Source organism: Lactuca serriola, chromosome 2 (genome assembly GCF_051521515.1).
Source record: "Lactuca serriola cultivar US96UC23 chromosome 2, Lser_US96UC23_V15, whole genome shotgun sequence".
NCBI classification, from domain to species: domain Eukaryota; kingdom Viridiplantae; phylum Streptophyta; class Magnoliopsida; order Asterales; family Asteraceae; genus Lactuca; species Lactuca serriola.
The window spans coordinates 188,290,791-188,314,835 of NC_136409.1; the positions used below are offsets into that span (position 1 = coordinate 188,290,791).

General features: G+C 36.7%; 1 long non-coding RNA gene across 3 annotated transcripts; it reads left to right on the forward strand.

Annotated features, from left to right (window-relative positions):
• Positions 1-1,063: 1,063 nt before the first annotated feature.
• Positions 1,064-3,638, forward strand: LOC145087806 (uncharacterized). 3 transcript variants are annotated; one of them, XR_013700884.1, is made up of 4 exons: positions 1,064-1,488; positions 1,847-1,944; positions 2,087-2,268; positions 3,344-3,638. It is a non-coding gene; the product is annotated as an uncharacterized LOC145087806 (long non-coding RNA). The 3 variants fall into 3 exon arrangements; XR_013700885.1 differs by lacking the exon at positions 3,344-3,638 and adding an exon at positions 2,611-2,742; XR_013700883.1 differs by lacking the exon at positions 3,344-3,638 and having other exon boundaries at positions 2,087-2,742.
• The last annotated feature ends 20,407 nt before the right edge of the window (positions 3,639-24,045 follow it).

Below are 24,045 nucleotides of genomic sequence, written 5' to 3' on the forward strand. Positions count from 1 at the left end.
ATATCTTGACATTGATAATTGAATATATGTTATATGACAACAATGTTTTTTTTTTATCTCTGATACTTTTGTCATTATTAAAATCTTGATAAATACTATTTAATGAAATAAATTTCTATAAAATGTATTTATTTTTATTTTTTTAATTTTGATTTAAGTGTATTAACTAATAAGTTTCCAATAAATAATAAATGTTTCATATATATATATATATATATATATATATATATATATATATATATATATATATATATATATATATATATATATATAGAGAGAGAGAGAGAGAGAGAGAGAGAGAGAGAGAGATGTAGGTTCAGATGTTTCTCATATCTATTGTCTGGTAGAATGCACCAATAAGAATTTAGTAACATTAAATGTATATTAAATGATATCCATACTTATAATTCTTTTTTATGGAAACTAATTAAATTCGTTATTAATATCAACAATAATATTCTTTCATAATGAATTCGTATGTAGAAGAATAAGAGTGTATTCTAGTAGAACGAGCATATATTCTACTAGAATACACTCTCATTCTTCATATTCCATACAACTTTGTTGTATTTTAAGTGAGTGAGTATTGAAAAAACGTTATTGCTAACATAAAACCTAGATACGAATTCATTTTGAAAAAATGTTACTGCTGACATTAATGACGAATTTAATTAGTTTCCATAAAAAAAATTATAATTATGGATATCATTTAATATACATATAATTACGGAAATCATTTAATATTTATATTTATTTTATTAAATAATTATTTTATTTTATTAAATTCCAATTACAATAAATATGAGAAGCAAATTAACCTAGCCATATAATATATATATATATATATATATATATATATATATATATATATATATATATATATATATTATCTTACTATATTATTATACAAACCTTATTGTTTCTAGAAATAGATTTAAGACGTCCAAACCTTTAAGCTGAATGTACAAACAATTATCCACGTACCAAATCCGATTATCAAACATATGCGGACGTAAATTGATTTTTATACCTTAAATACCTAAACCTAACCAGTTCGGTAAAAGTTGACCCTGTATTCAAGAGATAAACGTTTCATGGCGAAATCTTAGGCGTACATTTTACAGTTGTTATCACATCGTTCAAAATTTGAAATCCCTGAAAACATATCCTACTTCAATCTTTCCTTCCTCTCTCCCCATAAGAAGCCCTAACACGCATCCACCTTGTCATTTTATACTGCCATATACAGAGAGGTGTTGAAGATCGGAAAATCTCTACACACACTCACCACTCTCGCTCAATACAGGTTGAAATCTCTGTACCCTTGAAGGTTTAATCGTTTAAGCTACCACTCCCCGTGCCATCACCATCAACAACCACACATCGCACCATGCCATCAGGAACCACTCTTCTGTTTTTTTTGTTTTCTATTTTTGAAAATCCAGTTACGCCTCCTCCTAACTCGAAATCGAGTTTCAGTTGATGGAGGTTTGCTCCTATTTTTTTCCCTTTCTACTATGGTGGTAGAGTCTTAGTCCCAATAATACGATGTTGGAGTTCAGTTATATTCCAGTGAAAAAAATTTACAGGAAGGGAGCCAATCGCAAACCCTAGGCGATTTCATTTCTTCAAACAAATATGTTTATGAAATATCTTTAATTTCATGTTTTATTATGTTGAATTTCGTTTGTTTAGTTAACCATGGATATTGTCAAAAAAAATTCAGAGGATATGGTCGAGATCTTGATTTATCTATCTTTTGATGTTTTTGTTAATTTTAATTTTAATTTGCTATATATTGTTCATTCTTCAAATTATAAGGATAGTTTTTTTTTTGTTGTTACAGGAAAATGAATTTCACCGGCTGCTCCAAGTTTCAAAAACTAAGTCTAATCACTTGCTGTCTTCTTAATTTCCATAATATGAAAATTTTACCCAATTATGGTATAGTAATTTCATATTATTTCTATAAGCCAATCTGTAAAGTTTTTTCTTATTATGTACTTTGAGAAGTTTGAAATTACAACTTCTAGAGCATGCTATATTTGTCTAATATTATCCATTTTGGTGTCATTGTTGATTGTAGGTAAAGTGGATTTGTGTTGGCTTTGTTGGAAATTGTGCATACGTTTTTTTACTTTTGCTGATTTTGTGATGTAGGCCTTGCCGAATTAGCAAATTGCTGATTACCCGAATTAGCAAACTGCTAATTACCCACCAAAATTGGTTCCAGAACTGTTTGCAGCAATAATTTTGTTTTGGATTCAGGTACTATAATTTTGTTTTATTTAGTTCTAAATTATAAATAATAAAATGAATAACTTTTGATTCTCAAGTCCGTTTTAACCATTGTAATCATTGCATTTATTTAATCTATTATTTAGTTATCATAGTTTTAGGTCACATGTATGTAGGTTTATTTTTTATTGCTATAAAGCACAAAGAAATGATAGTAGGATGCTATAAAGCACAAAGAAATGGAAGTATGTTGCTTTATTTTTTATTTTTTTGGGCTATTAGCTGCCAAGAGGCCAAATTTGTTTAATGTCAAAAGGCCAAAGTTTTGTTTTATTTTGTCAAACTAATGGATTTTGTTCTTCCTGTATCTAGGTTGGAGATAACTTTAGTAAATTTGGGGTTTTGCATTTTTTTTGCTACCTAATTCTAATGCTACCATTTACTTTTATGTGTTTTGTAATGAAATACTCTTATACTTTGAATAAGATGGGAGTTAGTTACTTACATATTTTCTTTCTTGCAAGCGTGTACTGATGCAAAATATGTATGAAGATGCCACGATTTTAAAACTCAAAAATACTAAAATTTCTATTTATATAGACATAGAAATTAATCATAAAAAGGTTATTTTATGATTCAAATATAAATGAGCAATGATAGTACCCATTAAAAATGATGATTTTGCTTTCATGTTTTTGTCATTTCCGTGTAAGTACGAGTGTTTGATACTTTCTTTGGATATATTGTAAAAAATATATTAATTTGTTTTAACACATTAATATAATAAAAAGTTTTTAAAAAAAAAACATAAAATGTAATACAATAACAAAGGAATCAGTGGATAAAAGGTGTAGATTTGGATGTAACTTCTTGAAAAAATTAAAATGTGTTGCTATTCTATAAATTTAAACTTATTTAATAAAAATAAAAGGTAACAAACAAAGCAATAAAAATGTTAATGGTTGTTTGTTTACATTTATAAAATATGTTGGTTTTTATCCTTCATGTGATTTTTTCAATACATTAAAGTTGTTTCTTTTGTATAAAATTTTCTAGCCTTTAGAAAAAAAAAGATCACTTAACTTTGATGTTTGCTAAATCTCAGATACTAGACTTGCAATTATTACTTTTGTGGGAAGATTGAAAGGTCACACGTTTTATGACTATTTTGAAGCTAGACTTGCAATTATTATTTTTGTGGGAAGATTGAAAGGTCACATGTTTTATGACCATTTTGAAGCTCATAAAGTAGTAAGAATTTGTTATAATTTTTTGTGTTTGTATATTGTATATGCGTGTTGTTTTTGTATGTTGTGTGTGTGTGACATTTATGATTGTAGGTTAATGTCTATTATGATTAACTTATACCCCCGGTAATCGGAAATGGAACTTAAAGAGAATTTATAAAGTTAATCTCACATTAAAAGAAAATTTTCATACAAATATTATGTCGATAATTCTTTAAAAGCATCTATAATTTTCTTTTACCGCGTCAACTTTATCACACTAAAAGCATCCCCAATGGTAACTACCATATCATTTAATACATTTGTCAACTCATTATCTAATACATTTAAATTCTAATTAAATGAGTCTTCTATGGTTAAGCTTTTTCAATAATTTTTTTTCTATGAATTTAACTTATTGATCTTCATCTATTTAAAATGTTCTTAAAACTTCCTCATTTAATATGAGGTAACTCTAGATTTTGAAAATTATATATGGACTTTTGATGTACTTTATAATAAAAGTATAGAACATGTCATCATTTTGTCTCGTAAAATCTAGCCATGATAATATTAATAATCTTATTAAGCATTAACGCAGAAAGTAGATAATATTAGATCGGTTTTGGCCGTTTTCTTTGCATTGGAAAGCATAACCGGTCGTCCAGGTAAATCGGTGTTTTAAAGACCGGTTTTCGGTTGAGGCTATAAGAAACAAATTTAATCCAAAATAACAACATACTTTTAAATGGACATTTTCGAATGACAAATAAACACCCAACACAAATGATTTGTCGAAAAGAAATTTGGGTTCCTTGAAATATAACATGTTTTTGAATGACCATAAGGAACGCACAAAGTATTCGCCGCCGCCGCTTTGCGCGGGTAACGACTAGTATATATATATATATATATATATATATATATATATATATATATATATATATATATATATATATATATATATAAAATTAAATTTAGGGCGAAAAATGTATAATATTTTTCTAGAAAAACGAAAAATTTAATGTTTATTAAGTGGTTTGGATCACATTAAAGTTTATTTAAATGATAATAAAGTTTGTAAAAAACCACAATTTGAGATGCTCGTCACCATAAGTTTTACTTTTGCCTTTTAGTATACTCATATTCTAAAACAAATGTTAGAAAATATAATACTATAAGTTAGTTGGGTTGTTGCATCGGGTTTTATATATATGTGAGGCGTGCGATTGAGAGTTTGATTCTCTTAAACTATCTTTTGTGGTGTCATATGTGGATAATTTTTTCCTAAAAATCTCTATGGGAGCTTGGTTTGCCGTGTAAACGAGCTCAAACTCGAGGTGTTCGCTGAAATATTACGAGTAGGCTTCCACTTAATTCGTTTGCCATTTCCAAAAAAAATGTAAATTGAACCCGAATGATACAATTCAAAACATGAAAAACCATAATCGAACGATACGGCCCAAATATAACTTGTTTGTCATGAAAATGTTGACTAAGGTACACATAACTTGTATGTCGTGAAAATGTTGACTAAGGCACACGTAAAACACATTTTCAAACATGAATGTGGAAAGGTTCTAGCCATGAGGCAAAATGGTTGTTGTGTTGATTTAGGAGAAAGGGAATGATGTTTTTTATGTTGCTGACCTCAAGGCAAGGTGGAAAGAAGCCTTGTTGGCGTCTGGGTTTTCGTTAGGTGCTATAGCGTGGTGATCGACTGTGGAAAGAGAAGATGATCGGAGGCAGACAACGAAGAAGGGGGAGGAGCAAGTTAAGATTATAGATGTCAAAAAGTCCCGTAGGGGGCCCGTACCATTTAGGGAATTTTTTTTAAAAAAAAAAATTGAGGGTGGGGATGGGGGCGGGGGCAAGGTTAACCCCCGTTTTAATTTCGGGGCGGGGGCGGGGTAGCCAATCTCGTTCCAAAACCCTCATGGGACCCTGTTAATAAATTATACATATATTTACATATATTAATTATATAAATATAATAAACAATAACATGATTTTGAGCTTCCAAAATTCATTAAAAAAATGATTTTAAGTTGTTAGTATATTGATTTTAAGATACCATAATTTTTTTATTTTTAAAATATAAAATTCTGCTATAAATAATTATATGTTATCCAAAAAATAATTTTTTTAGCCTAAATAATAACTTCTTTTAGCCCAAAAAAAGACAGCCCAAAATCAATCGGGATGGAGAAATGGGGGCGGGGGCGGGGTAATAAAGGGGATTCGGGGGTGGGGGCGGGGGTAGTAAGGCTGAATATTTCGGAGGTGGGGCGGGAACCGAGGAACATGGAAATTTCGGGGACAGGGGCGGGGAATGCACTCCCCGTCCCGTTTGCTTCCGTTGACATCCCTAATTAAAATGATAACATGAGGAGCCGATATTAGGACTCTATAACATTAAGATTGTTATAATCATTTGCCCTTTTCCATTCCACATGCCAAATATAAATATAATGAATTTTTATAAACAAGAGATGTACAGTTGTACACCAATATAAATACAAAATATAATCACTAATAATCTTATTTAAGATAATGTTGACCTTTGTAGTATATATAAGTCAGTGGTTTAATTGAAAAAAACATATCTAAAAAAGATTGTGAAACCATAGAAAAATTGTTGTAGAAATACTTTATATATGCATGTTCGCGACACATAGGTGGAAGCATAAGTCAAGTGTCTTGGTCTTTGTGCTGTTTACTCAATTAGCGTATAACAGATATTTAACTGCATTTGATTGAAAATCAAAAAGATTCTTTCAGTTATACAGTAAACTACTTTCTTTTTCCAAATACATTAACAAAAACAAATAGTAACAATTAACATGGTACCGCATACATTAATTATGGTTGATTAATTCTTTATAAATTGGTAATACATCGCATGAGCATAAAATAGACGATAACTCAATAAAATCCAAATATATTGATTAAAACTTTTCTCTAGTCAAGCATAGCATAGGTCGTGAGGGGTAGTACATATGATTTTATAGTAAGTCGGAAAAATTACGTTATGTCGAAAAATTTCTCAAAATGATTTCAATACGCCAAACTTTTTGAGGGTTAATTAGTACACTCTACCAGTAGCGAGTATAAAACGTAAAATCACATGGTTCAATATTTAAATGAAACCGATGGAAAATTAAAAAAATCAAACAATATTAGTTGCGGGTTCGAATCGGGTCGAGTCTTATAAGCCAAAAAAATATTTAAAACTCTTACAACTGTATCTGACAAGATTTTATATCTTGATATATTTTTACAATTGTATCATTAGTAATGACGGCGGAGCGGACGGTGGCTGCCGACTGTGGCACGGGCACACCTACAAGTGATGTCGATTGGCAATTGACATTGTCGGTGGGCTGATGAGTGATGCCTAATGGTGATCACTCGGTAACTCTGGGGCTTGGACACGGCTATTATTATTTTTTTTTTAATTTAAGTTGTATTGGACTACTTATTTTAGATTGGACTAAATATAAAATATGGGCTATAAAAATACATGTATTTTAGTTGTCTAAAATACTAAAGCTAAAGGGAGTGGTGCCACAAAAGTTGCACTTCCTTCACTGTCATGTAAGCGCCACCTCACATTTTACCACAAAAGTGTGGTTTCATACCACACCCAAGGAGTGGTGCCACACTTGAGTTTTTTTTTTCTTTTTTTTAATAATAAATAAAAAAATGGTTGTGTTCCAAATGGTAAGAAAGTCATCCAATCACAATCACTCAATGAGTGCTCTCTTCTACGGCCGCAAGGCACCTCCTACCGCACCCTTACCGTAGTGGTGAGGGGGGGGGGGGGGGAGTGAAGTTGGGTATCAAAGTTTCAATGTATAATATTTTATTATGTACAGTTGTACACTAAGGGTGTTGTTTGATTATTATTTTTTGACTTCCGGGTTAATCAGGTATAGACATCTAGCATCTTCCCAACATTGTTTGTTTTTGGTGGCAATAAATTTTTGTTATTAAATAAAAATATATTCATTTTTAGGTAAACATATAGATAGTAGCGAATACAACAAAATAATCGGCATCTATAACAAAAAGCAAGGATAAAATGGTTATAATTGCTTTTGATAGTCCATTATGTTCGAACATTTATTTAACTTGTGATACATATTATTGTTAATAATATCTAAACATGATACACTTGTTTTTAAAGGGTCCCAAATATTTGAGGGAGTTCAAGGAACCCAAATAAATCTTTAAACCTAAGGGTGTCCTTAACGCTAAAAAACAATTTAATAAGCAAAGAATATCTAAATAGTACTCAAGTGTTGTTAATTTATTATTAGATTTTGTGTCTATCTGTTCTAAAACAATTGTTAAACTTCCATTCTGGTAGCGAAAATGGATCTAATAAGTAATAACTAAAAGCTTTTTATTGTTTGTTGTTTTACGCATCACGTTAACGAATTAAGTTTGAACAAGTGGCACATGAATAAGCCCACAGATTTGGTTTAGACCATAATGACACTTTTAAGTAGTTTAAGGAGAGCTTTTGAGGCACTACCTCCTTATTGGAGATGAACACGATTTCTTAAACTAATCATGCATCAAAAGACTCAAATACCTACAAACTTTATGCTTTTTCATTTGTATATATTTATCATAGGAAATCACGAAAAAACACCTTGATACAAGTACTAGTACATATATCAATAGTACAATGTGAAGGTGGTCATAAAACTCTTTAAATATTTCTGAATCCGAGGATTTAGTCTCAGATTACTAAGGTATCTGATTTTTTGTGGATAAGAAATTAATTGCTAGTGGTTTGTAATATATATCGAATAACTTGAATTTTGTAATTAGTCACATATTCAGATTAAATAACTTGAGACACTTAATAGATACATTTTTAGCGATGCTTTTTATATTCGCTTATTATAAAGTGAATAAGTTGGTTCAAATTCTTTGGCTTATCATCTTTGAAATGGTGGTGTTATGGACACTTCATTCTACACCTACTCTAATATACTAGTTATTGTTTTCCGAAAAGTTTTTTTTCTCTTCTAACCTTATTACTTCATCATTACATTTTCCAATCATTATACTAACGTTATTAATTTTATTATTTTATCATTACAAACTATAATAAATTACACGAATGGTCCCAATGGTTTGTGATAATTTGCACATTTGGTCCCTAACTTATTATTATTATTATTTTTTAATTTGGAAGGTCCTTACTATTTGTTTTTGTTACACTTTGGTATCTGTTCTACCTAAAAAGACTATCTGGCCATTTATTTTTTAATTTATTTAAATAAACACACCTCTAACCCCACTTCCACCTCACCTTATCTTACCTTACATATACCATTTTATTTAACTAAATTAAAAAATCAATGGCAAAATAGTCTTTTTAGGTAAGAAATAGACCAAGCGTGCAACAAAAACAAATTGTAAGGACCTTCCGAATTAAAAAAAATAAGTTAGGGACCAAACATGCAAATTACCCCATACCATAGGGACCATTCATGTAATTTACTCTACAGATTATTAAATTTTTTCAAACTTTATTATTAATTTGTTATATTCAATTAAATTTTTACTTACTTTATTATTTTCTAAATTTTCTCCTAAATGTTTTTACAAGATAAATGATTATAAATACCAAAATTTGAAAAAAAAAACATTAAAAAGTAAGTATGTTTTGAAAAAAGTTTGTTTTTTTTTAAAACTAAACAAAAAGTAATTTTTTTAATGACAAACCATGCAAAGGATTCATAAGGAACATCACCACAATATTAAATAAAAAAAACATATTGTTTGTTTTTAATGTTTTTAAGAAAAAATTATTGTATTTTTAGAAGCCCAAAATTATAATGTTAATAAATGCATATATTAATAAAAATCTTATAAAAACAAATTTATGAGACATATTTGCAAAAAAAAATAAAAATAAAAATAAAAATAAAAATAAAAATAAAATCTGAATATATTGTTTTCAAAAGAAAATATTAATATTTTATAATAAAGTTATTATTAAATAAATTATTCATATTCATTAATCATATAAACTTTTTCTATTCTTTTACATAAACAATAATTATATTTCTATTATATTATATAAAACTTTATTCTGATTTAAAAAATATATGCCTACATATCGTTTTAATATAATAAAAACATTATAATTTTATTGCAAATATAATATTTTATAACAAAATATATATATATATATATATATATATATATATATATATATATATATATATATATAGAGAGAGAGAGAGAGAGAGAGAGAGAGAGAGAGAGAGAGAAACAAAATAAAATAGTAACATATAAGTTTAATCATTATTGCTAAAGAATATGAAAAAAAATCTAAGAATGTTTATATATATATATATATATATATATATATATATATATATATATATATATATATATATATATATATATATATATATCATAAATAAAACAAAAAGATGCCTACAGTAAATAAATAAAATAGATAATATTTATCGGGAAGATGCCATAATTTAACTCACCGACAACTAATTACCAAAACTTAAAAAGGGAATAATAAAAATTAACTAATATAAGTCAAAATAGAGTAGAGTTTTATAGGGTAGAGTGTAAAAATAAAAAGTCACTTCGAAATGTGCAGTGTAATTGACTTGTGTAGGTATTTTTAACGGTTGGCAACTCTAAATTTGAAGCATGTAAAATTCAAATCATAGTCAACTTCAATTTAAAGTGTTTAAATCTCAAATGATATATTACTTTGATGCTGCTATTGATATTCTTAGATGACGAGTATGTATCCTATTAAGTGAGATATTATCTAGAAAGAATGATATGAGATTAGATTGTGTACATTAGGTCTATCGAAATTAATCAATATCAACAGACCGACCCGATATGATTTTGGGTAGATTGGGTTGAGTTTAATATGTTTAGGGTTTAAAAATCCAGGTATTCGGGTAACCAATATTATTTTAGTTCAAGTATAAGGTATACGTATTGGATTTCAGGTATATCAGAATACCTATTTTTTTTAAAGAGTGCTCATTGACCAATACATGAGTCTTTTTCTGTTTCTTCGATCATACATCCAAAAAAAAAAAAAAAGATTTGGTTCCTCCTTCTAATGCTAAACCTACCTTTCGTCTATTTTTTCTATCTCTAGTTTAGAACACATCGTGACTCTTCATTTTTCTTTAATTAACAACAATTACTTGAGAGCTTTTTTAACTTGTGATAATTAATAAGACTAACGACACCAATCTTATCATCATACTATATTATGAGATGTTTTTCATCATATTATGTATTCGAAATCACCATGACTTTTCAATTTTCAACTTAATATAATTAATTTGTTAATTTAAAACTTATTATTAAATGTAAAATATTTATTATTGATAATGTTTTAAAATGATTATTATAATACATTTATTTTTTAATTTAAATATTTTGTAAAATCCGAAACATAAATCAAAATATTAAATAAACTTGAAAAATATATACAAATACTATTTTTCAAAATAGTTAAAAAGATTTAAATAATGTAAATATAGAAAAACAAGTCAAATTATATATATATATATATATATATATATATATATATATATATATATATATATATATATATATATATATATATATATATATATATAACAAACGCCTATTTTTTTTATTATAATACATTTTTTTTCAAATAAATAATTTTTAATTAACTAATTGAAAAAATTACATTGCTATAGTTTCCAAACAATTGTTCATATATCACTTTATAATTATGATCGAAATTAAAAAGAAAAATCAACAAATAACTAAATTCTAAACTAATCAAACATAATGATAAATTATAATACTAAATGGAAAACCATAGTTAGTTTAATTTAAACACATATTTAAGGTAAATGCTATTCAATGATATAATTTTGATAAATGTATATTTTATAATATGGTTCAAAATGATTACAAAGTTATATATCTAATTACTGTATTAGATCTTGTTTTATAGTTAATGTTTTATTATTTTCAATATGTATATACAAATGATTTAACCATATTATTTTATTATGCATAAACCTGACAATTTGATACACGACACAATTAATACGACACAAACATGATACAAGTTTTCCGTGTATGTGTTTTAGAAATTCGTGTTTCGTGTTTATTCGTGTTTGCACGTATTTTAAATTCTTGTTCATGTTTTACATGTGTCAAACACGAATTTACTTGTTTAGACATGTATAAGACACGATACAAATTCGTGTTGACACGTGACACGTACAAACACATATATACACATATATACTTTAGGGTTAAATTTTGTATTTATAATATATTAGGGACCAATTTCATAAAAGTCAATAAATAGTTTATAGCCCTAGCTTAAAAAAACCATTAAAAACGTGTCTATTCGTGTTTTTTCATGTTTTCGTGTAACACAGCTAAAAAACGTGTCTATTCGTATCATGTCAAGTGTCACACGAATTTTTTACGTGTCGTGTTCGTGTTTGATACCCTAAACACGTTTTATAATTCGTCTCATGTTCGTGTTTACCAAATTCGTGTAGTGTAAATTCGTGTCTGACATGAATAAACGACACACAGACACGGATTATCAGGTCTAATTATGCGTAATGCACGAATATTCGTTTCGTTTGACATACTATCTGATGAAAAATGATGTTTAGTAAAACTAGCTGATAAGCTAACTAAAATATAAAATGACATAAATGGCATCCAAAAGAATATGTTTTTTTATAATAAATTAGGGATACATTTTGAAAACCGTTAAAAATGTTCTAAGAAACTAGTTTAAGTAGCTAGATTATAAATATATTTGTCTTTCCAAACATAGAAACTTAAAAGAACTAAGTTAAATTATCAATTATTTTGACACCAAACATAGTCTAAAGGGTTATTCATATCATTTTGCTTTAACGATATACATTTATATATCGGAAACTCTGCAAAACCTTTCAAGTTATTTTTTCATTAATACATTCTCATTTATTATTCTACTTTCCATATTAAAGCTTAAATATTAAAAGTATAATACTTAATTTATTTATTTGAACTAGATGTAAAGAATTATATTTTTAATGCTAAAATATAATATATTTACTTTGTTAATGAAATATAATTTTAAAATTGTCAAATTAACGTGAATTTATCAATATATAATATTAATTATAAAACCTAAATGAAAATGCTAAATAAAAAAACTAACCTAAGTTGTTTTTTATAATAATAATTTTTTTGACCAATAAAAGTATGTTTGATGGTTTTTGGTTAGTTACCAAAAATATTAATAGCTATCAATCACATAAATTTAAAAAGGTTAATGTCATTATAGTCCAATCGATTTTTAAGTTTATTTTATTTGGTTACTAAAGTTTTTTTTTTTTTTCTCTTCATTCTAAGTCACTGTAACATCCGTGAATTTGTACTAGACGTTTTAAGAATTTATAAATTATATAAAATATATTTATACTGTGTACATGTTTTATGGGCAAATTGTAACATTGGAATTCCTAGTATGTTATTTATGGCCCTTGTGTATTTATTAATTTGCAATTTGGTCCTTATGTTGTATGCGGGGCGTACCACAAGGTACGCTTAGTGTACAAACTGTAAAGCGAGTACGCGGGGCGTACCAAGTGGTACGTTTAGCGTACTCATGCGAAGGCTTGGTCGGGGTTCTGAATGCGTATGTGGGGCATATAGCCTTGTACGCGGGGTGTTAGGTGCATTTCTTGCACCAATTTTGTAGTTTTACTTCATAAAAAGTGCATTGCATTAAGCTAAACTCATGCATTTTTACATGTTTTTCGGGATTTTCCACGACATTATTTCACTCACACACTTTTGTGATATTTCAGGGACTTTTGGGGGTAGGATCTTGTTTGGGGAGATAAATAAGAGATGTAAACAAAATTTCAAAACTTGTGGAGCACCGGGGATGAAGATATTGAAGAATTGAAGATTTGGGCAATGCAGGAAACTACATGGCTGTGTAATCTATAACCTTGAGTTTACACGGGTCGTGTAAACAAAGATTCTTCAGCAACACACTTTGAAGGCCTAGCCAAACTAAGAAGTCTACTTTTGCAATTACAAGGGTCGTGTAAACGGTAGTGTTAATTTACACGGGTCGTGTAAACGTGGTTGTGAGTTAAAAAGCAATTTTTCTTCTCTTTTAAAAGGTGTAACCGATTTCACACTGGGTTCTGTCTATTTTGGGAGATTTGTGGGCAATTTTCTGGAGGATTTGGATTCAATTAACACTTGGATTTTATTTGGATTTCATCTTGTAAGAACTTTAACTCCATTTTCTAGATTTGTATTCTTGTTCTAGTCATGTGTGGCTAGAACCCTAGACTCTCCAACTTTATGGCTTGATATTTGGGAGTGATTTCAATCATGTGACTTGATGTTTGTTTTGATTTCTATCTAGTGAATTTGGTTTTATTTCAATTGAATGTTTGATTTAGTTGTGATTCTTATTGGTCATTTTAATTAGGATTAGGTCATTCAAGTTATCTGATTGCAGAACCCGTAATTGTTTTGTAAATTGGACTAGGTAACTGTAACATCCCGAAATTCAGGTTCAACCATTTAACCCTTCTTCTTTTCCAAAGTTTTCATGTTAGGTCCCTTTATGTAAATGCTAGGCTTATGAGTACGTTGGGCGTACTAAGGAGTACGATGGGCGTACCCAAGGTTATGCCGGGCGTAACCAGCCCAGATGCAAAACCCTAATATGACTTGAGGGCTATAAAAGTAATGAGATGGTCTTGTCTCTCAGCCACCATCTCACAGAAAGAAACCCTAAGAGAGTATTCCCTTCGTCCTTAGCTTGTGTGTGAGTGTTCTAAGCTTCAAAGTGCCATTTCAAGGTGGTGAAAGAGAAGAGGAGGCCATTGTAGGAGCTAGAAGTTGGTGGACAAGAGTAGATATGAGGTCTACAGAGGTTGGAGCTTCTCCCTGAGGTATAAAGTTCAGAACTTGTCTTGTTATTTGTGTTGTGTGCTTCTTGGACCAAATTCTAGGGTTTTTGGTCCCAATATGGAGACTTTAGGAGCAAATAGTCTCCATTGGCCTAGATCTATCATATTCCAGGACTATATGAGTTGCATGTTCATAAAAATGCAATATTGGACGTAAATGTTGAACCATGCATGAGATCTAGACTTTTGGAGGAGAAAGGAAAGGTGTTAGAAGGTGTGGGAACCTTTATAGCCATGCAAAGGCTTAAAGGTTTCGACTTTATGGATTAAGAGGTATTAGAATGGCCAGATTTGGAATGTGAGATTATGTCTTAACTGTTTAAGACCTAAAATGAAGAAAGTAAGAAACTGGGATTTACGTTGGGCGTAATCCTAGTACACGTCGCGTAGGGGGCCGCGTTCCCCGATTCTGGAGTGCAAGGGTATGCCCCGCGTACAGGAGTTGGTACGCCCCGCGTACAGGAGTTGGTACGCCCCGCGTACTGCTTGTTGTTGAATATTGTTGACTTTTAGGGTTTTGGTCAACATGTGGACTTTTGAGTCAGGGAGGGGTAAAATGGTCTTTTACCCTTCTGTGGAATTGTAGAAAGGGATGTAGTATAGCCTTGAGAGCCGTTAATGATTCGGAATGATTACTTGTTGTGATTAGGCGAGGCTAGGTCGTTGTTTCGAGATTCAGAGATATTGAGCACGTGAGATACTAGACATTATACGAGGTGAGTCTTCTCAATATACTGTACCTGGAAGGGTACCTATGTGTGATCGGAAGGTCTGGTATGCTATGAGATATATGCATTGTACGCTATGAGTTGCCTGTTTTTTATGCGATATGTATGTTATCCTTGATTCGGTCAGCCAACACCTGAATGGTGAATCCCCAAAATGCCCTTACGTTATGTGTTATGAGATATGATATGTTATATTATGCATGCTAGAGCTGGCTAGGTATTCATATTAGGACTAGAGTAGCCTGATTTTGTGATGCCTTAGCCTAGGAAGGATTATGCTGCTATGTGATGCTTGAGAGCGACTAGGTAGTAGTGAGGGGTTGATAAGAGGTCTACCGAAAGGTAGCCTATGCCAGTGAGATATAGAGTACTTGGGATCTGGGATCCAAGGATGAGGACTTAGGGTGAATATTGATGCAGTGTAGGCGGTAGTATAAGGGTCCGTACTACCGGAGACACTGGAGCAGTGCGCACTCTAACTAAGAATCCTTTGGATACTAAGGAGCAAGTAGGGTCGAGTTATCGAGTGCGAGCATGCTCGAATGAGTCTTTGATATTATTATGTTATATTTCAGATACATCATGGTTGGGACACGCCACAGACCTGACGCGAGCGGTGTGAGTGACGAGGAGCTTCGTCAGATGATCCACGATGAGGTGGCTGCGGCTGCCAGGGCGAGACAGAGTTTGCAGCAGGGCGAGACAGAGTTTGCAGCAGGGCGAGACAGAGTTTGCAGCAGGGCTGCAGTGGATTCGTAGCCTATGTGATGGAAACGCGAGTGGCCGCTGGGAGGCCAGGTTCGACTGATGAGGTTCCGATAGTGTGCGAGTTCCCGGATGTTTTCCCGAGGAATTGTCGGGTGTGCCTGTAGCACCTAGTTCCTGGTACGTAAAATTTATCTTAGCATGTTTTTCATTTTTAGCCTTGGACTCGGCGAGTTGTAGGTCCGACTCGCCGAGTAGGACGGGATCCGGAGCATGTTTAAGTTGGCGACTCGGCGAGTCCATATTCCGGACTCGGCGAGTCCCCGTTGTCTGATGAAACCCTAATCCCAAGGGTTTGCCCCCTATTTAAGCTAGCTTGTGCGGCCCAAGCTCGCCCCCTTTCACCCTCAGAGCACCCTACATCAAACCCTAACTCGTTTCTTGTGAGATTGAAGTGATTAGAGTGGCTTCTTGAAGATTTTGGGAGAAGAAGGAGAGTGGATCAAGAAGAGAAGAAGGAGACCAGATATCTTGGTGCTATTTCAGAGTTCTCTGAGGTATATCTTTGCTCCATTATGTTTGTATCCTTAAAACCCCATTAGAGCACCTTTTGAGCTCTTTTTGAACCTTTTCCAAGCTTGTGCATGAGGTAGAATTCGTAATAGGTTGATTATCCACTAGATCTAGTCATGTTTGAGCTCCAGAAGCTCATATCTATAACCTTTATGGGAGTAAATTGCTTCAATGTCCTAGATCTACCTTCTTAGCCCTTATTTCGCCTTTAATCCCCATTCTATGCATTTCTACACGTAAAGTTGGAAACTTTACGTGAAAATCATGCCGTAAGAACCCAAATATGTAAATGGCATGAACTGGATTCGAGAAGGATCGAGTGTATAGTATTTGCATGTGGCAGACTCGGCGAGTCGCTCATCGGACTCGACGAGTCGAGCCGCGAGTCCCCGAGTTTTTCCCCCTTTTCGCTTATGCCGAGTAGAGCAGTGAGTCCTGAGGGGACTCGGTGAGTTGGAAGCTGAACTCATCCATGAAGGAACTCGACGAGTCAATTCCCTGACTCAGTAAGTTCAAGGCAACCTTCTTAGATCAAAAACATACTCGACGAGTTGTTCATACAACTTGGCGAGTCACAACATAAAGTGTTCATCGGATGAAGATGAACTCGGCGAGTTGTTCATACAATTCGGCGAGTAGGATGAAGGACTTGGATATCAGTTTAGAAGGCAAACTCGTCGAGCCAATGCCTAGCTCGACGAGTAAAGACGGGATTAAGGACAATCGAATGGGTTGGACTCGACGAGTTGGCGAGCCAACTCGGCGAGTCGGGTCAACTGGAAGTTGACTCTCACTTTGACTTTTGATTTGATCAGGGGTAAAATGGTCATTTTACCCCAAGGGTCAATTAGCGGTGTTTGACTGAGTATTTTTGTGGGAATTATAGCCGGAGGAGTTCCGGAGCGGCAGCAGCAGCAGACAGTCAATTCCCACACCTATCAGTAGCTACTTTGAGGTGAGTTACCTTCCAGTAGCGGTGGGCCTACGGCCACAATGTCGGCCCACCAGTAGGAATTGTATGATAGATGATTGTCTCTGTGATATTCATCTGGGGTTGCTACTACCTATGATATGTTATTGTGCTAGTATGATATGATGCTATGTGTTAGTGATAGTAGGGGGGAGATAGCCCCAGATTACCGGTCGATAGGGCCGAAGGGGCGGACATGCCTAGCCATGCTAGATAGATTATCTGATATACGTGTTATGTGGTAGTAGTAGGGGGTGAAATAGTCACCAGAGCCGATCGAGAGGACCAAAGGGGAGTCCATCACCCAGATATGCTAGTCAGTATCCGGTCGAGAGGACCGAAGGGGAGGCAGGCTCCTAGATATACTGGTCAGTATCCGGTCGAGAGGACCGAAGGGGAGGACAGCTCCCAGACGTACTAGACAGTATCCGGTCGAGAGGACCGAAGGGGTAGGTCGGGCACCCAGATATGCCTAACAATATATGTATGTTATGTGATTGTATGGTATGTGGTATGTTGGGGGAACTCACTAAGCTTGATGCTTGAAGTTTTCAGTTTTGGTTTCAGGTACCTCTTCTTCGAAGGGGAAGGAGCCGGTGCGGTAGCGGTACATCACACAAATGCTTTATATTTCGCATTATGATATCACCTGGGGATTTGTACTCTGACACTTTTATATTTTATAAAAATGTTTTCCGAACATACAGTATCTTTTATGAAATGATATGATCGTTGAACGTTTTGGACCTAATTCCTTGCTAAGTACATGTTTTAAAAATAAAATTTTTGGCTCGTATTTTTGGGATGTTACAAGTTGGTATCAGAGCCCTGGTTTGAGGGATTCGGACACACCTTCGGGGGTGTTTGAACTCAAATCGAGGGATTAAAAGATTATGGAAAAAGAAAATGTTTTCTAAAAGACTAAGTAAAGGGTTTTAAGAAAGAACGAAGTGTGTGATGTGCGCGACCGGCCGAGCTCATGTAAGTATTCCCCAAAGTACCCATACAAGCTTATGTTATGTTTATCAGTTTCAGTAGAACATCATGCTAGAATAGGACTAAGGATCTAGGAGTGATGCCTTATGTACCTGCTTATGTGCTTCAGTGTATGAAAAGTTGCATGCTAGAACTGAGTAGACAACAGTAGGATGGCCTGTTTAGGTTATGCCTGATAGTACAAGTTTAGCATTGTATGCTAGTTCAGTTTTTCTCTACAAGGATAGAGTTGCTTGAGATTGTTTCCTTTTCGTCCAAATGTTGTTTGCTTTGTGCTATGTGGGTTTTGAGTGATGGGAGTTAGCTGTTAGGTGAATACGTTAAGGTCACATGTGATCAGGGTTGAATAATCTCAAAGTGTTGGATTTGACCCTATTGCGTAGCTCTTGTTTGAGTCCTAACCGTTGTAGGGATGAGTCCCTTACTCGAAGGATTATCCGAGCCTCGTCGCATGTGATTGTATTCAGGTAATAGCTAATTGGCATCACCAAGAGACCTTCAGCATCTGAGGACTGGGTTGGTTGGAGTCAGAGGTTCCCTAGGGTAAGCCTAGGATAAGAGTAACAGAGATCAGTGGTAGTGAAAGGAACCTGGTGGAGTCAAGGCAGTCCTTGGAGAAGGTACAGATAAATGTGGAAGGTAGTATGGGCCCGTACTACTGAAAGCAGAGGATTTGTACCCGAATCGATGGAGGCCAAGATAAGACCAGGGAACTTGTAGTAGGTGTGATCCCTCTAGAGGTATCAGTATCACTAACTATTGTTATTTCTTTTGTATTTCAGAATGGTGGTACTACGTTCGAGGCCCGTAGTTGGCAGTATAGGAGAGGGATCAGTTTCGGGATCAGGTTCCAAGCTAGTAGATGAGGGGCTACGCGAGTTCATCGCATTTGAGATCACCAGAGGCATCCTTGAGTCGACCCCCATTATCTTCGGGTCGATCAAGGAAGGGATATTGGAGATGATGGAGGATCGCCTCCGGGCATTAAGGAGCGACATGGCATCTGGCCAGTCAGGATCTCGCACGCTGTCCTTCAAGGACTTTCAGGGCAGTGGTGCGCCGGATTTTCACGGGGTGAAGGACCCCATAGCTGCTAGACGATGGATTGCAGACATTAAGTCTCCGCAGTTGACTAGCTTCTGTCCTGAGGGGTCGAAGGTGAAATATGCAGCAGGATGTTTGGGAGATCGAGCTAGGGATTGGTGGGAGTCCGTTGGTGACTCGTTGGGGGCCTTGGCTGTCGAGGCTATGACCTGGTCGGACTTCATGACCAGGGTCAGGGCAGAGTTAGCGCCGGCTGTCGAGCTTCAGCAGCTGGCCAAGGAGTTCCTAAATATGAGACAGACGACAGAGACTGTGGCGGAGATCATTGCCAAGTTCCGGGAGAAGGCGTTGTTGGTGCCCCAGTACGCGGGTGACAAGGATATGAGGAGGACCCGCTATCATGATATGCTACGAGATGATATTCGGGAGCATGTCAGTTTTTCATCTTGCCCTACCCTGGACTCCATGATTTCCAGGGAAAGGGGGAGGGAGATAGATCTGGAGCACATCCGGAAGAGGAAGGCTGAGGAGGGGCATGTTATGGGGGCTTCGGGGAAGAAGCCCAAGGGATCAGATGCGGGGCCGAAAGGCCAACAGGGGCGGGGCCGCTACAGGAAATGCGGCAAGACGCACGAGGGAGCGTGCAAGTTAGGATCGTCAGGCTGCTACAAGTGCGGCAAGTTGGGGCACTTCAGCAGGGATTGTACCGCCCCTGCACCTGTGATTCAGACATCAGAGTTGCTGTGTTTTCACTGCAACCAGAGGGGCCACAAGAAGGCCAATTGCCCCCACTTGACAACATCAGCGCCGGTTAAGGCGCCGGCTCCAGCTACCCTGCGGATTACAGATGGCCGGCAGGGCAAGGCAGAGGCTCCAGTGGTGAGGAGCCGGGCGTTCCAGCTGACGGCAGAGGAGGCACGCGCCGCACCCGATGTGGTGACTAGTATGATTCTTTCCCTCTACTTTATTTTTGTGATGTTATGATATTGATATGTGCTCACCCGATCATTTGTTTCCCTTGCGCTTAGCAAGAGGTTTACTGAGTCTTCGGGCATGTTGGACTGCCCTTTAGAGGTAGAGATTGCCGATGATCGATCGGTACGAGCATCAACAGTGCTCAGGGATTGTGTTCTGAGGTTGTTTGAGGAGCACTATTTGGTGGATTTGGTTCCCATCCCGTTGCGGGGGAACAAGGTGATTATAGGCATAGATTGGTTGAACCCTAATGGGGCGGTGATAGATTTCGCGCAGCAGCTAGTGCGAGTCAAGACCCCAGGAGGAGGAGAGTTGGTGATTCATGGCGAGAGGCCACAATGTGGACCTGCAGTATGTTCAGCAGCTAGAGCTAGGCGCTACCTTCAGTAGGGTTGCGCGGGATATGTTGCGTATGTTATGGATACCCGGGAGACGGGTAAAGCGACGGTGAGTGAGGTTCCAGTGGTGCGAGACTACGCTGATGTGTTCCCGGAGGAGCTTCCTGGAATACCTCTAGAGCGACAGGTGGAGTTCAGGATTGACCTCGTCCCTGGTGCGGCTCCGATAGCCAAGGCACCGTATCGGTTGGCCCCTCCTGAGATGCAGGAGTTGTCTACGCAGCTGTAGGAGCTGTTGGATAAGGGATTCATTAGACCGAGCAGTTCAACTTGGGGAGCCCCGATCCTGTTTGTGAAGAAGAAGGACGGGTCACATTGGATGTATATAGATTACCGGGAGCTGAGTAAGGTAACGGTGAAGAACCATTACCCACTCCCGAGGATTGATGACCTCTTTGATCAGCTGCAGGGAGCATCTTGGTTCTCCAAGATCGATTTGCGTTCAGGTTATCATCAGATGAGGGTCAGAGAAGAGGATGTGTAGAAGACCGTGTTTCGGACGCGCTATGGCCATTATAAGTTCGTGGTGATACCGTTCGGGCTCACCAATGCTCTTGCCGTGTTCATGGACCTCATGAACCGCGTGTGTAGACCGATGTTGGATCGGTCTGTGATAGTTTTCATTGATGACATCTTGGTTTATTCCAAGACATAGGAGGAACATGAGGAGCATCAAAGAGAGGTTTCGGAGACCCTGAGGAGGGAGAGCTTGTACGCCAAGTTCTCCAAATGTGAGTTTTGGTTGCACGAGGTGCAGTTTCTTGGGCACCTCGTCAACCAGAATGGGATTTCAGTAGACCCCGCCAAGGTGGAGGCTGTGATGAGGTGGGAGGTTCCTAAGTCTCCATCCGAGATTTGGAGTTTCCTACGATTGGCAGGCTACTATCGGAGATTCATTCGGGATTTCTCCAAGATAGCCGTACCCTTGATACGGTTGAATAGGAAAGTCATGGTCTTTCGATGGGGGCCTAAGCAGTAGGCAGTGTTTGAGATTCTGAGGTAGAGATTGTGCGAGGCGCCGATCTTAGCCCTGCCCGAGGGCGTAGAGGATTTGGTGGTATACTGTGATGCATCGATCTCAGGTTTGGGCGCAGTATTGATGCAGAGGGGGCATGTCATTGCTTATGCTTCGAGGCAGCTGAAGCCATACGAGGCGAACTACCCGATGCATGATTTGGAGTTGGGGGCGGTGGTTTTCGCCCTCAAGCGGCATTACCTCTACGGGGTTCGATGTATCATTTACACGGACCACAAGAGTTTGAGGTACCTCATGGATCAGCCGAATCTGAACATGAGGCAGCGTCGGTGGTTGGAAGTGGTGAAGGATTATGATTGCGAGATCCTTTACCACCCGGGGAAGGCCAATGTAGTGGCCGATGTGCTTAGCCGCAAGGCGGCGCCGATCAGGGATATTTATATGAGGATGACTGTGGTGACTCCCCTGTTGGAGCAGATTCGGGAGGCTCAACAGGAGGCTATGAAGGAGGAACATCGGAAGAGTGAGCGAATATTGGATCAAGTCACCTCCTTCGATTATGATAGCCGGGGGTTATTGACACTACACCGTAGGGTGTGGGTGCCGTATCATGGAGGCGTGCGCCAGATCTTGATGGAGGAGGCGCACAAATCCTGATTCTCTATTCATCCAGGGGCGACGAAGATGTATAGGGATCTTCGTATAGACTATTGGTGGCCCTGTATGAAGCGGGATGTGGCGTGGTACGTCGAGCGGTGTTTGAACTGCAGGAAGGTCAAGGCCGACCATCAGAGACCGCATGGCAAGATGCAACCGTTGGACATCCCGTTATGGAAATGGGAGGATATTACGATGGATTTTATCACAAAGCTTCCCCGGACGGCGCGAGGAGTGGATTTGATTTGGGTCATCGTGGATCGATTGACCAAGAGCGCCCATTTTATTCCGATTCAGGAAAGTATCTCGGCCGAAAAGTTGGCCGATATCTACATCAGGGAGATAGTGGCGCGGCACGGGGTGCCAGTGTCAGTGATATCAGATCGAGATGTACGGATCACTTCCAAGTTTTGGAAGAAGTTTCATGATGAGTTGGGCACTCGTCTGCACTTTAGCACCGCCTTTCACCCGCAGACGGATGGTCAGAGTGAGCGGACCATCCAGACTTTGGAGGATATGTTGCGGGTTTGCGTGCTAGACTTTGGTGGTAGTTGGGATACTTATCTTCCCTTGGCTGAGTTCTCGTACAACAACAGCTACCACGCGAGTATTGACCGTCCTCCATTCGAGATGTTGTACGGTCGGAGGTGCAGGACCCCGATATGTTGGGGTGAAGTTGGCCAGAGGGTCATGGGGAGCACCGAGGTGGTGCTCAAGACAACCGAGAGAATCCAGCAGGTTTAGAGCAGGCTTCAGACTGCGCAGAGTCGACAGAAAAGTTATGCTGACAAGCGTCGATCAGACCTGGAGTTCCAGGTCGGGGATATGGTTCTCCTGAAAGTGTCGCCTTGGAAAGGCGTCATCTGATACAGGAAGCGGGGCAAGTTGGGCCCGAGGAACATTGGACCGTTCAGGGTTGTAGCCCGGGTGAGCAAGGTGGCATATAGGCTGGATCTGCCAGCCGACCTCAGCCAGATTCACAACACCTTCCATGTCTCCCAGCTGCGGAAGTGTCTTGTGGATGATTCAGCGGTGGTGCTGTTAGAGATATACAGGTTGATGACAGCCTGAATTACATTGAGCGCCCAGTCACAATCCTCGACCGGAAGACGAAGGATCTAAGGAACAAGAGGGTGGAGTTAGTGAAGGTGCAGTGGCAGCACCGAAAGGGGTCCCAGTGGACTTGGGAGCCGATGGAAGAAATGATGGAGTATTACCCCGAGCTGTTTCAGGATCGAGCAGCAGACTTCGAGGATGAAGTCTAAAATAAGTGGGGGAGATTTGTAGCACCTGGTTCCTGGTACGTAAAATTTATCTTAGCATTTTTTCATTTTTAGCCTTGGACTCGGCGAGTTGTAGGTCCGACTCGCCGAGTAGGGACGGGATCCGGAGCATGTTTAAGTTGGCGACTCGGCGAGTCCCCACTGTCTGATGAAACCCTAATCCCAAGGGTTTGCCCCCTATTTAAGCTAGCTTGTGCGGCCCAAGCTCGCCCCCTTTCACCCTCAGAGCACCCTACATCAAACCCTAACTCGTTTCTTGTGAGATTGAAG